Here is a 14,387-nt window from a genome sequence, read left to right as displayed (position 1 = left end):
ATGGGGAGAGGTGCCTATACTAGAGTATGTAAATGAAAGGTTAGGATTGGTAGTTCGCGTACTACATACGATAAATCAGGGCCAGTTACCCCTGACAAACTATTGCAATTGTTGTGGCACAAGTGTACAACCTCTGCAGAGTTTAACCTATTCGAATAGCCGCGTCCGCGGTCATGGACAGTTGGAATGGCCATACTGTTCCGTCATCAGAACTTTTCTAAAAATATGAATGGTGACTTTTGAGTTGAATTGAAAGGTGACTTTGACTTTGAATCACAACTGAGTTGTGGGAATGACACTAATGTTCCCAGTTGAGTTTAGCAAATGAAGAAGTTTTGAATATTAAAAGTGCTTATGAAATAAAACTGGCTTTCTACAAATAAAACTAGAGCTTAGAACCCCCTTACTATAGTTGATAGTAATTACATTAGTATTAGTTTGCGAGTACTTTAAAGTACTCATGGTTGTGTCCCTGGCTATTCAAATGGCCAGACTATGAAGAAGAGTACCAGAACCCGGAAGAAGGACAGCAGGACGTCTACGACAACTAGGATCACTCCTGACGTCAACAGTTGCCTGTGGAATAGATGGACTACTGATGTCTACGGGAGGTTCTATTCTTGTAGACAGTGTTGGGCCTCCAAGAGCAGAGGTTTGTAGAACAGCAGCAAGTTTCCCTTAAGTGGATCACCCAAGGTTTATCGATCTCAGGGAGGAAGAGGTCAAAGATATCCCTCTCATGCAACCCTGCAGCCACAAAGCAAGAAGTCTCTTGTGTCCCCAACACACCTAATAGGTGCACTAGTTCGGCGAAGAGATAGTGAAATACAGGTGGTATGAATAAGTATGAGCAGTAGCAACGGCACCAGAAAAGTGCTTTGCTGTCCAGGACTGGTGGTAATATTGCAGGCAGTAGAAACGCAGTAAAACAGTAAACAAGCAGCGATAGCCGTATTTAGGAACAAGGCCTAGGGATTATACTTTCACTAGTGGACACTCTCAACATTGATCACATAACAGAATAAATAAATGCTAGACTCTACACTCTCTTGTTGGATGATGAACACCACTAACTATGTAGGATTACACGAACCCTCAATGCCGGAGTTAACAAGCTCCACAATATTCGATGTTCATATTTAAATAACCTTAGAGTGCACGACAGATCAACACAACTAAACCAAGTACTAACATAGCATGCACACTGTCACCTTCACGCTACGAAAGGAGGCATAGATCACATCAATACCATCATAGCAATAGTTAACTTCATAATCTACAAGAGCTCACAATCATAGCCTACGCCAAGTACTAACACGATGCACACACTGTCAACATTACACCGTGCAGGAGGAATAAACTACTTTAATAACATCACTAGAGTAGCACACAGATAAATTGTGATACAAAACACATTGCAATCATAAAGAGATATAAATAAGCACTTCACTATGCCATTCATAACAGTGAATAAGTATTCTGTGAAATATAGCCTAAGAGACCCACACGGTGCACACACTGTCACCTTTACACACGTGGGACAAGGAGTCTCCGGAGATCACATAAGTAAAATCCACTTGACTAGCATAATGACATCTAGATTACAAGCATCATCATATGAATCTCAATCATGTAAGGCAGCTCATGAGATTATTGTATTGAAGGACATGGGAAAGAGATGAACCACATAGCTACCGGTACAGCCCCGAGCCTCGATGGAGAACTACTCCCTCCTCATGGGAGACAGCAGCGTTGATGAAGATGGCGGTGGTGTCAATGGAGAAGCCTTCCGGGGGAACTTCCCCGTCCCGGCGGCGTGCCGGAACAGAGACTCCTGTCCCCCAGATCTTGGCTTCGCGATGGCGGCGGCTCTGGAAGGTTTCTCGTACCATGGCTTTTCCGTCTCGAGGTTTTAGGTCGAGGGGGCTTAAATAGGCGAAGAGGCGGCATCAGAGGGTCGAAGAGGCGGTGAGAGGGTAAGGCGGCGCGGCCAAGGCCTGGGCCGCGCCGGCCTACCTCCTGGGCCCACCAGGGCTCCCCTCTGGCGACTCTCGGGTGTTCTGGAAGCTTCGTGGAAAAATAGGATGCTGGGCGTTGATTTCGTCCGATTCCGAGAATATTTCCTTACTAGGATTTCTGAAACCAAAAACAGCAGAAAACAGCAACTGGCCCTTCGGCATCTCGTCAATAGGTTAGTTCCAGAAAACGCATAAATATGACATAAAGTATGCATAAAACATGTAGATATCATCAATAATGTGGCATGGAACATAAGAAATTATCGATACGTCGGAGACGTATCAGCATCCCCAAGCTTAGTTTCTGCTCGTCCCGAGCAGGTAAACGATAACAAAGATAATTTCTGGAGTGACATGCCATTGATACGCGTACATCACACGTCCGTTGGGAACCCCAAGAGGAAGGTGTGATGCGTACAGCGGCAAGTTTTCCCTCAGTATGAAACCAAGGTTTATCGAACCAGTAGGAGCCAAGAAGCACGTTGAAGGTTGATGGCGGCGGGATGTAGTGCGGCGCAACACCAGGGATTCCGGCGCCAACGTGGAACCTGCACAACACAACCAAAGTACTTTGCCCCAACGAAACAGTGAGGTTGTCAATCTCACCGGCTTGCTGTAACAAAGGATTAGATGTATAGTGTGGATGATGATTGTTTGCAGAAAAATAGTAGAACAGTATTGCAGTAGATTGTATTTCAGTATAGAGAATTGGACCGGGGTCCACAGTTCACTAGAGGTGTCTCTCCCATAAGATAAACAGCATGTTGGGTGAACAAATTACAGTTGGGCAATTGACAAATAAAGAGGGCATGACCATGCACATACATATTATGATGAGTATAGTGAGATTTAATTGGGCATTACGACAAAGTACATAGACCGCTATCCAGCATGCATCTATGCCTAAAAAGTCCACCTTCAGGTTATCATCCGAACCCCCTCCAGTATTAAGTTGCTAACAATAGACAATTGCATTAAGTATTACGCGTAATGTAATCAGTGACTATATCCTCGAACATAGCACCAATGTTTTATCCCTAGTGGCAACAGCACATCCATAATCTTAGAGATTTCTGTCACTTCCCCAGATTCACGGAGACATGAACCCACTATCGAGCATAAATACTCCCTCTTGGAGTTACAAGCATCTACTTGGCCAGAGCATCTACTAGTAACGGAGAGCATGCAAGATCATAAACAACACATAGACATAACTTTGATAATCAACATAACAAGTATTCTCTATTCATCGGATCCCAACAAACGCAACATATAGAATTACAGATAGATGATCTTGATCATGTTAGGCAGCTCACAAGATCCGACAATGAAGCACAATGGGGAGAAGACAACCATCTAGCTACTGCTATGGACCCATAGTCCAGGGGTAGACTACTCACTCATCACTCCGGAGGCGACCATGGCGGCGTAGAGTCCTCCGGGAGATGATTCCCCTCTCCGGCAGGGTGCCGGAGGCGATCTCCTGAATCCCCCGAGATGGGATTGGCGGCGGCGGCGTCTCTGGAAGGTTTTCCGTATCGTGGCTCTCGGTACTGGGGGTTTCGCGACGGAGGCTTTAAGTAGGCGGAAGGGCAGGTCAGGGGGCGGCACGAGGGCCCCACACCATAGGGCCGCGCGGCCAGGGCAGGGGCCGCGCCGCCCTAGGGTTTGGCTGCCTCATGGCCCCACTTCGTCTCCTCTTCGGTCTTCTGGAAGCTTTGTGGCAAAATAGGACCCTGGGCGTTGATTTCGTCCAATTCCGAGAAGATTTCGTTACTAGGATTTCTGAAACCAAAAACAGCAGAAAACAGCAACTGGCACTTCGGCATCTTGTTAATAGGTTAGTTCCAGAAAATGCACGAATATGACATAAAGTGTGCATAAAACATGTAGATATCATCAATAATGTGGCTTGGAACACAAGAAATTATCGATACGTCGGAGACGTATCAGCATCCCCAAGCTTAGTTCTGCTGGTCCCGAGCAGGTAAAACGATAACAAAGATAATTTCTGGAGTGACATGCCATCATAACCTTGATCATACTATTTGTAAAGCATATGTGGTGAATGCAGCGATCAAAACAATGTATATGACATGAGTAAACAAGTGAATCATATAGCAAAGACTTTTCATGAATAGTACTTCAAGACAAGCATCAATAAGTCTTGCATAAGAGTTAACTCATAAAGCAATAATTCATAGTAAAAGCATTGAAGCAACACAAAGGAAGATTAAGTTTCAGCGGTTGCTTTCAACTTGTAACATGTATATCTCATGGATATTGTCATCATAGAGTAATATAATAAGTGCAATATGCAAGTATGTAGGAATCAATGCACAGTTCACACAAGTGTTTGCTTCTTGAGGTGGAGAGAAATAGGTGAACTGACTCAACAATGAAAGTAAAAGAATGGTCCTCCATAGAGGAAAAGCATCGATTGCTATATTTGTGCTAGAGCTTTGATTTTGAAAACATGAAACAATTTTGTCAACGGTAGTAATAAAGCATATGTATCATGTAAATTATATCTTACAAGTTGCAAGCCTCATGCATAGTATACTAATAGTGCCCGCACCTTGTCCTAATTAGCTTGGACTACCGGATCATCGCAATACACATGTTTTAACCAAGTGTCACAAAGGGGTACCTCTATGCCGCCTGTACAAAGGTCTAAGGAGAAAGCTCGCATTGGATTTCTCGCTATTGATTATTCTCAACTTAGACATCCATACCGGGACAACATAGACAACAGATAATGGACTCCTCTTTTATGCATAAGCATGTAACAACAATTAATAATTTTCTCATATGAGATTGATGATATATGTCCAAAACTGAAACTTCCACCATGGATCATGGCTTTAGTTAGCGGCCCAATGTTCTTCTCTAACAATATGCATGCTTAACCATAAGGTGGTAGATCTCTCTTACTTCAGACAAGATGAACATGCATAGCAACTCACATGAAATTCAACAAAGAGTAGTTGATGGCGTCCCCAGTGAACATGGTTATCGCACAACAAGCAACTTAATAAGAGATAAAGTGCATAAGTACATATTCAATACCACAATAGTTTTTAAGCTATTTGTCCCATGAGCTATATATTGCAAAGGTAGAGGATAGAAATTTAAAGGTAGCACTTCAAGCAATTTACTTTGGAATGGCGGAGAAATACCATGTAGTAGGTAGGTATGGTGGACACAAATGGCATAGTGGTTGGCTCAAGTATTTTGGATGCATGAGAGGTATTCCCTCTCGATACAAGGTTTAGGATAGCAAGGTTATTTTGAAACAAACACAAGGATGAACCGGTGGAGCAAAACTCACATAAAAGACATATTGTAAACATTATAAGACTCTACACTGTCTTCCTTGTTGTTCAAACTCAATACTAGAAATTATCTAGACCTTAGAGAGACCAAATATGCAAACCAAATTTTAGCATGCTCTATGTATTTCTTCATTAATAGGTGCAAAGTATATGATGCAAGAGCTTAAACATGAGCACAACAATTGCCAAGTATCACATTATCCAAGACATTATAGCAATTTACTACATGTATCATTTTCCAATTCCAACCATATAACAATTTAACGAAGAAGAAACTTCGCCATGAATACTATGAGTAGAGCCTAAGGACATACTTGTCCATATGCTACAGTGGAGCGTGTCTCTCTCCCACAAAGTGAATGCTAGGATCCATTTTATTCAAACAAAACAAAAAAAAAACAAAAACAAACCGACGCTCCAAGAAAAGCACATAAGATGTGATGGAATAAAAATATAGTTTCAGGGGAGGAACCTGATAATGTTGTCGATGAAGAAGGGGATGCCTTGGGCATCCCCAAGCTTAGACGCTTGAGTCTTCTTGATATATGCAGGGGTGAACCACCGGGGCATCCCCAAGCTTAGAGCTTTCACTCTCCTTGATCATGTTGCATCATACTCCTCTCTTGATCCTTGAAAACTTCCTCCACACCAAACTTAGAACAACTCATTAGAGGGTTAGTGGACAATAAAAATTAACATGTTCAGAGGTGACATAATCATTCTTAACACTTCTGGACATTGCATAAAGCTACTGGACATTAATGGATCAAAGAAATTCATCCAACATAGCAAAAGAGGCAATGCAAAATAAAAGGCAGAATTTGTCAAAACAGAACAGTTCGTATTGACGAATTTTATCGAGGCACCAGACTTGTTCAAATGAAAATGCTCAAATTGAATGAAAGTTGCGTACATATCTGAGGATCACTTTCGTAAATTAGCATAATTTTCTGAGTTACCTACAGAGAAAACAGCCCAGATTCGTGACAGCAAAGAAATCTGTTTCTGTGCAGTAATCCAAATCTAGTATGAACTTTACTATCAACGACTTTACTTGGCACAACAAAACATTAAACTAAGATAAGGAGAGGTTGCTACAGTAGTAAACAACTTCCAAGACACAAAATAAAAACAAAGTACTGTAGTAAAATAACACATGGGTTATCTCCCAAGAAGTTCTTTCTTTATAGCCATTAAGATGGGCTCAGCAGTTTTGATGATGCACTCGCAAGAAATAGTATTTGAAGCAAAAGAGAGCTTCAAGAGGCAAATTCAAAACACATTTAAGTCTAACATGCTTCCTATGAAGAGGAATCTTGTAAATAAACAAGTTCAAGAAGCATAATGCAACAAGCGTAGAAAGATAAAACAAGTGTAGCTTCAAAAATTTCAGCACATAGAGAGGTGTTTTAGTAACATGAAAATTTCTACAACCATATTTTCCTCTCTCATAATAACTTTCAGTAGCATCATGAGCAAACTCAACAATATAACCATCACATAAAGCATTCTTATCATGAGTCTCATGCATAAAATTATTACTCTCCACATAAGCATAATCAATTTTATTAGTTGTAGTGGGAGCAAATTCAACAAAGTGGCTATCAGCATATATAGGAGGCATATTGTAATCATAAAAGAAAATTTTCTCCTCAATGCTTGGGGGACTAAAAAGATCATGCTCATCAAAGCCAGCTTCCCCAAGCTTAGAATTTTCCATAGCATTAGCAACAATGGTGTTCAAAGCATTCATAGTAATAACATTCCCATTAGCATGCATATAAAGTTCCATGGGTTTTTTAATTCTCTCTTCAAACACATCATGTCCTAATTCAAGATAAAGTTCATAAAGATCTCTCATATTTTTGTTGTTTTCCATAATGCTTAACTAGTGAAATAAAAACATGCATGATATTAAGTAAAGTAAAACAAGTAACTAATTTTTTTGTGTTTTTAATATGGCAAACAAGATAGCAAATAAAGTAAAACTAGCAACTAATTTTTTTTTGTATTTTGATTTAGTGCAGCAAACAAAGTAGTAGATAAAATAAAGCAAGACAAAAACAAAGTAAAGAGATTGGGATCTGGAAACTCCCCTTGCAGCGTGTCTTGATCTCCCCGGCAACGGCGCCAGAAAAAGAGCTTGATACACGTACATCACGCGTCCGTTGGGAACCCCAAGAGGAAGGTGTGATGCGTACAGCGGCAAGTTTTCCCTCAGTATGAAACCAAGGTTTATCGAACCAGTAGGAGCCAAGAAGCACGTTGAAGGTTGATGGCGGTGGGATGTAGTGCGGCGCAACACCAGGGATTCCGGCGCCAACGTGGAACCTGCACAACACAACCAAAGTACTTTGCCCCAAGGAAACAGTGAGGTTGTCAATCTCACCGGCTTGCTGTAACAAAGGATTAGATGTATAGTGTGGATGATGATTGTTTGCAGTAAAACAGTAGAACAGTATTGCAGTAGATTGTATTTCAGTATAGAGAACTGGACCGGGGTCCACAGTTCACTAGAGGTGTCTCTCCCATAAGATAAACAGCATGTTGGGTGAACAAATTACAGTTGGGCAATTGACAAATAAAGAGGGCATGACCATGCACATACATATTATGATGAGTATAGTGAGATTTAATTGGGCATTACGACAAAGTACATAGACCGCTATCCAGCATGCATCTATGCCTAAAAAGTCCACCTTCAGGTTATCATCCGAACCCCCTCCAGTATTAAGTTGCTAACAACAGACAATTGCATTAAGTATTACGTGTAATGTAATCAGTGACTATATCCTCGAACATAGCACCAATGTTTTATCCCTAGTGGCAACAGCACATCCATAATCTTAGAGATTTCTGTCACTTCCCCAGATTCACGGAGACATGAACCCACTATCGAGCATAAATACTCCCTCTTGGAGTTACAAGCATCTACTTGGCCAGAGCATCTACTAGTAACGGAGAGCATGCAAGATCATAAACAACACATAGACATAACTTTGATAATCAACATAACAAGTATTCTCTATTCATCGGATCCCAACAAATGCAACATATAGAATTACAGATAGATGATCTTGATCATGTTAGGCAGCTCACAAGATCCGACAATGAAGCACAATGGGGAGAAGACAACCATCTAGCTACTGCTATGGACCCATAGTCCAGGGGTAGACTACTCACTCATCACTCCGGAGGCGACCATGGCGGCGTAGAGTCCTCCGGGAGATGATTCCCCTCTCCGGCAGGGTGCCGGAGGCGATCTCCTGAATCCCCCGAGATGGGATTGGCGGCGGCGTCTCTGGAAGGTTTTCCGTATCGTGGCTCTCGGTACTGGGGGTTTCGCGACGGAGGCTTTAAGTAGGCGGAAGGGCAGGTCAGGGGGCGGCACGAGGGCCCCACACCATAGGGCCGCGCGGCCAGGGCAGGGGCCGCGCCGCCCTAGGGTTTGGCTGCCTCGTGGCCCCACTTCGTCTCCTCTTCGGTCTTCTGGAAGCTTCGTGGCAAAATAGGACCCTGGGCGTTGATTTCGTCCAATTCCGAGAATATTTCGTTACTAGGATTTCTGAAACCAAAAACAGCAGAAAACAGCAACTGGCACTTCGGCATCTTGTTAATAGGTTAGTTCCAGAAAATGCACGAATATGACATAAAGTGTGCATAAAACATGTAGATATCATTAATAATGTGGCATGGAACACAAGAAATTATCGATACGTCGGAGACGTATCAGCCATCATAACCTTGATCATACTATTGTAAGCATATGTAATGAATGCAGCAATCCAAGACAATGGTAAATGACATGAGTAAATAAATGAACCATATAGCAAAGACTTTTCATGAATAGTACTTCAAACAAGCATCAATAAGTCTTGCATAAGAGTTAACTCATAAAGCAACAATTCAAAGTAAAGGTATTGAAGCAACACAAAGGAAGATTAAGTTTCAGCGGTTGCTTTCAACTTGTAACATGCATATCTCATGGATATTGTCAATGCAAAGTAATATAACAAGTGCAATATGCAAGTATGTAAGAATCAATGCACAGTTAACACAAGTGTTTGCTTCTTGAGATGGAGAGAAATAGGTGAACTGACTCAACATAAAAGTAAAAGAAAGGCCCTTCGCAGAGGGAAGCATTGATTGCTATATTTGTGCTAGAGCTTTGGTTTTGAAAACATATAGAGAGCATAAAAGTAAAATTTTGAGAGGTGTTTGTTGTTGTCAACGAATGGTAGTGGGCACTCTAACCCCCTTGCCAGACAAACCTTCAAAGAGCGGCTCCCATTAATTATTTTTATTTTTGGGTGGCACTCCTTCCAACCTTTCTTTCACAAACCATGGCTAACCGAATCCTCGGGTGCCTGCCAACAATCTCATACCATGAAGGAGTGCCTTTTTATTTTAGTTTTATTATGATGACACTCCTCCCCACCTTTGCTTTCTCAAGCCATGGCTAACCGAATCCTTCGGGTGCCGTCCAACAATCACATACCATGGAGGAGTGTCTATTTAGTTTAATTAATTTGGGACTGGGAATCCCATTGCCAGCTCTTTTTGCAAAATTATTGGATAAGCGGATGAAGCCACTAGTCCATTGGTGAAAGTTGCCCAACAAGATTGAAGGATAAACACCACATACTTCCTCATGAGCTATAAAACATTGACACAAATCAGAGGTAATAAATTTTGAATTGTTTAAAGTTAGCACTCAAGCAATTTACTTTGGAATGGCAGAGAAATACCATGTAGTAGGTAGGTATGGTGGACACAAATGGCATAGTGGTTGGCTCAAGGATTTTGGATGCATGAGAAGTATTCCCTCTCGATACAAGGTTTAGGCTAGCAAGGTTATTTGAAACAAACACAAGGATGAACCGGTGCAGCAAAACTCACATAAAAGACATATTGTAAACATTATAAGACTCTACACTGTCTTCCTTGTTGTTCAAACTCAACACTAGAAATTATCTAGACTTTAGAGAGACCAATTATGCAAACCAAATTTTAGCAAGCTCTATGTATTTCTTCACTAATAGGTGCAAAGTATATGATGCAAGAGCTTAAACATGAGCACAACAATTGCCAAGTATCGAATTATTCAAGACATCATACCAATTACTACATGTAGCATTTCCTGTTTCCAACCATATAACAATTAACGAAGCAGTTTCAACCTTCGTCATGAAAATTAAAAGCTAAGAACACATGTGTTCATACGAACCAGCGGAGCTTGTCTCTCTCCCACACAAGCATTTATTCAAGCAAAAACAAGCACACAGACGCTCCAAGTAAAGTACATAAGATGTGACCGAATAAAAATATAGTTTCAAGGGAGGAACCTGATAATTTGTCGATGAAGAAGGGGATGCCTTGGGCATCCCCAAGCTTAGACGCTTGAGTCTTCTTGAAATATGCAGGGGTGAACCACCGGGGCATCCCCAAGCTTAGAGCTTTCACTCTTCTTGATCATAGTATATCATCCTCCTCTCTTGACCCTTGAAAACTTCCTTCACACCAAACTCGAAACAAACTCATTAGAGGGTTAGTGCATAATCAAAAACTCACGTGTTCAGAGGTGACACAATCATTCTTAACACTTCTGGACATTGCCCAAAGCTACTGGAAGTTAATGGAACAAAGGAATCCATCCCACATAGCAAAAGAGGCAATGCGAAATAAAAGGCAGAATCTGTCAAAACAGAACAGTCCGTAAAGACGAATTTTATTGAGGCACCAGACTTGCTCAAATGAAAATGCTCAAATTGAATGAAAGTTGAATACATATCTGAGGATCACTCACGTAAATTGGCATAATTTTCTGATTTACCTACAGAGAATTCAGCCCAGATTCGTGACAGACAGAAATCTGTTTCTGCGCAGTAATCCAAATCTAGTATCAACCTTGCTATCAAAGACTTTACTTGGCACAACAATGCAACAAAACTAAGATAAGGAGAGGTTGCTACAGTAGTAACAACTTCCAAGACACAAATATAAAACAAAGTACTATAGCAAAATAACACATGGGTTATCTCCCAAGAAGTTCTTTCTTTATAGCCATTAAGATGGGCTCAGCAGTTTTAATGATGCACTCGCAAGAAAATAGTATTTGAAGCAAAAGAGAGCATCAAGAAGCAAATTCAAAACACATTTAAGTCTAACATGCTTCCTATGGAAAGGAATCTTGTAAATAAACAAGTTCATGAAGCATAATGCAACAAGCATAGAAAGATAAAACAAGTGTAGCTTCAAAATTTTAAGCATATAGAGAGGTATTTTAGTAACATGAAAATTTCTACAACCATATTTTCCTCTCTCATAATAACTTTCAGTAGCAACATGAGCAAACTCAACAATATAACTATCACATAAAGCATTCTTATCATGAGTCTCATGCATAAAATTATTACTCTCCACATAAGCATAATCAATTTTATTAGTTGTATTGGGAGCAAATTCAACAAAGTAGCTATCATTATTATTCTCATCATCAAATATAGGTGGCATATTGTAATCATAATCAAATTCATCCTCCATAACAGGCGGCAACAAAAGACTACTATCATTATAATCATCATAAATAGGAGGCAAAGTATCATCAAAGTAAATTTCCTCCTCAATGCTTGGGGGACTAAAAAGATCATGCTCATCAAAACCAGCTTCCCCAAGCTTAGAATTTTCCATAGCATTAGCAACAATAGTGTTCAAAGCATTCATATCAATAACATTCCCATTAGCATGCATATAAAGTTCCATGGGTTTTTTAATTCTCTCTTCAAACACATCATATCCTAATTCAAGATAAAGTTCATAAAGATCTCTCATATTTTTGTTGTTTTTCATTATGCCTAACTAGTGTAAACAAGAAACAAAAAGATGCAATTGCAGGATCTAAAGGAAATAGCTTCGAGCAAACACACAATGGCGCCAGAAAAGTACTGTTACCTGGAACCGAAGTATGAGTGCCTTTTACCTTTCCTCCTCGGCAACGGCGCCAGAAAAGTGCTTGGCGCGCAGTTGACGAGGGAGGAAATGATGTAGCTTTCCTTCGTTCCCCGGCAACGGCGCCAAAAAAGTGATTGATGTCTACGGGAGCTTCTATTCTTGTAGACAGTGTTGGGCCTCCAAGAGCAGAGGTTTGTAGAACAGCAGCAAGTTTCCCTTAAGTGGATCACCCAAGGTTTATCGATCTCAGGGAGGAAGAGGTCAAAGATATCCCTCTCATGCAACCCTGCAACCACAAAGCAAGAAGTCTCTTGTGTCCCCAACACACCTAATAGGTGCACTAGTTCGGCGAAGAGATAGTGAAATACAGGTGGTATGAATAAGTATGAGCAGTAGCAACGGCACCAGAAAAGTGCTTTGCTGTCCAGGACTGGTGGTAATATTGCAGGCGGAAACGATAAAGAAACAGTAAACAAGCAGCGATAGCAGTATTTAGGAACAAGGTCTAGGGATTATACTTTCACTAGTGGACACTCTCAACATTGATCACATAACATAATAAATAAATGCTAGACTCTACACTCTCTTGTTGGATGATGAACACCACTAATTGTGTAGGATTACACGAACCCTCAATGCCGGAGTTAACAAGCTCCATAATATTCGATGTTCATATTTAAATAACCTTAGAGTGCACGACAGATCAACACAACTAAACCAAGTACTAACATAGCATGCACACTGTCACCTTCACGCTACGAAAGGAGGCATAGATCACATCAGTACCATCATAGCAATAGTTAACTTCATAATCTACAAGAGATCACAATCATAGCCTACGCCAAGTACAACACGATGCACACACTATCACCATTACACCGTGCAGGAGGAATAAACTACTTTAATAACATCACTAGAGTAGCACACAGATAAATTGTGATACAAAACACATTGCAATCATAAAGAGATATAAATAAGCACTTCACTATGCCATTCATAACAGTGAATAAGTATTCTGTGAAATATAGCCTAAGAGACCCACACGGTGCACACACTGTCACCTTTACACACGTGGGACAAGGAGTCTCCGGAGATCACATAAGTAAAATCCACTTGACTAGCATAATGACATCTAGATTACAAGCATCATCATATGAATCTCAATCATGTAAGGCAGCTCATGAGATTATTGTATTGAAGTACATAGGAAAGAGATGAACCACATAGCTACCGGTACAGCCCCGAGCCTCGATGGAGAACTACTCCCTCCTCATGGGAGACAGCAGCGTTGATGAAGATGGCGGTGATGTCGATGGAGAAGCCTTCCGGGGGCACTTCCCCGTCCCGGCGGCGTGCCGGAACAGAGACTCCTGTCCCCCAGATCTTGGCTTCGCGATGGCGGCGGCTCTGGAAGGTTTCTCGTACCGTGGCTTTTCCGTCTCGAGGTTTTAGGTCGAGGGGGCTTAAATAGGCGAAGAGGCGGCGTCAGAGGGTCGAAGAGGCGGTGAGAGGGTAAGGCGGCGCGACCAGGGCCTGGGCCGCGCCGGCCTACCTCCTGGGCCCACCAGGGCTCCCCTCTTGCGACTCTCGGGTGTTCTGGAAGCTTCGTGGAAAAATAGGATGCTGGGCGTTGATTTCATCCGATTCCGAGAATATTTCCTTGCTAGGATTTCTGAAACCAAAAAGCAAACGACAAGCGGCCCTTCGGCATCTCGTCAATAGGTTAGTTCCAGAAAACGCATAAATATGACATAAAGTATGCATAAAACATGTAGATATCATCAATAATGTGGCATGGAACATAATAAATTATCGATACGTCGGAGACGTATCAACTACTACTACGCTATTTCGCTTCCGCTATGTGTTATGTAATGGATTAATAGAACTTCCCCAGTGATGCATCTCAAATGCATACATGAACTTTGTAGTTTATTGCCACATGTTCCTTCATATTTGCATCTCATATAAGGTTATATCAATGTTTTGTATTCTTTTTGGGGATTTTCCAATGATCCCTTTTATTTTTGTTATAACTCTGCAGAACAGGAATCTCTTGTTTTGCGCACTTTTTTACTTTTTG

This window comes from Lolium perenne, chromosome 4 (assembly GCF_019359855.2).
Source record: "Lolium perenne isolate Kyuss_39 chromosome 4, Kyuss_2.0, whole genome shotgun sequence".
NCBI classification, from domain to species: Eukaryota; Viridiplantae; Streptophyta; class Magnoliopsida; order Poales; family Poaceae; genus Lolium; species Lolium perenne.
Note: the sequence above shows the minus strand (reverse complement) of the source record.